Genomic DNA, 1,450 nt, shown 5'->3' with positions numbered 1-1,450 from the left:
CACGCTCCTGGCTGAGAGCCCCCCGAGTCTCGTGGAGCCGCTGGTCAGCATCTTCCAGCTGCAGGATGCAGACCGGGGGTCCCTGCTGGCCCACGTCCACCAGCTGCACCAGGAGGGCAAGTTCAAGGAGGTGAGTGTGACCTCCCCGTGGCAGCGGTGCCTCGGGGTCACTCCCGATTCTCGGCTGCGGCTCTGTCTGCTGGTGGGGTCTGTGGGGTGAGCGAGAGGGCTGGGTTCACAGGGCCCACCCGGAAGTACCTCATTGCCTCTCCGCCTGGGGGTGCCGGGGCTCGGGGACCAGCCACCTGGGACCCAGCTAGGGCCATGCTGCTGCCGGGTCCCAGGAGCCCCGCTGTGCCCGGGTCCTTCCTCCTGAGGAGCTGGGCCCTCGCACTCTGCCCGCGCACGGGGGCACCCGGCTCTGGCCCGAAAGCCGTGCACCAAAGCCCCTGCCTGGGACGCTGCCCGGCCTCCTTTTACATCCTGCACACCCTCTGGGGGCCGGAGGGGCAGGGCCATGGGAGAAGCCAGTGATGGTCCCTCTGCCCCCACATGCCACCCCTGAGCCTGGGTCAGCCTGCTGCCCCCTCTCTCTCCTGCCCCGAGGTCGCTGGGCTTCTGTCGCCGTCCCGCCTGGCCCACCGGCTGCCGTGACGACGGGCCTCCTGTGGGTCCCTGTGTGCCCTGCGGCCACGGCCACACCAGGCTAGGCTGGGAGATGCCTGGTCTGCTCGGTGACAGGGCACATCCGGCCTCTATCGCAAGAGCCCTGGGCACCGCGTCTGCCGCTCCCGGAACTCCCAGGCCCTGCCCGGAGCCGAGGGCCAAGCTGTGGGCGTCCCCCTGCGTTTTTCCTGGTCAGGCCAGCGGTGGTGATATGAGGGACTGGCTCCCCGAGGTCCTGGGGCTCCTGGCCGTCACCGGCTCAAGCAGGACCCACGTCCCACCTGCACCAGCAGCCCCGGGACCAGCCCCCAGCATCACACTCCTGTTGTGGACGGAGGTTCAGTGGGGGGCACAGGGCTGGCACCTGGGGCACAGATCACCGGCCGTGTGGGTGAGGCTGCCCCGTGTGAGCTGTGCGTGTGGTGCCCAAGAGGCGTCCTCTGCCCCCTGCTGGGGGGAAGGCGGTCACAGAAGCGACTGGAAATGGGGCTACGGCGTGGGCCTCGGGTGAGGACGGAGGGCGAGGACCGAGGCTTGGTGTCGGGGGCTCGCGGGGCTGCCCTGTGAGCCTGGAGATGGGAGGGGAGCCTGGTCAGCGGCTCCTGGGGACTTGGGTCCCAGTGGGGCGGAGCCGGGGTCCCTGTGCAGGTGCGGGCAGGGCCGGGTGGGGGCTCCCATGGAGGGAGGAGTCCAGTGTCCGGGGATCAGAGACAGTCCTGCTCCCACACCACGGCCTCCTGGGCCCAGAGACGAGCCTGACCAGGGACGGGGCTCGCGCTGACCC

Source organism: Myotis davidii, unplaced genomic scaffold, assembly GCF_000327345.1.
Source record: "Myotis davidii unplaced genomic scaffold, ASM32734v1 scaffold609, whole genome shotgun sequence".
Taxonomy (NCBI): Eukaryota; Metazoa; Chordata; class Mammalia; order Chiroptera; family Vespertilionidae; genus Myotis; species Myotis davidii.
This window is presented reverse-complemented; position numbering follows the sequence as displayed.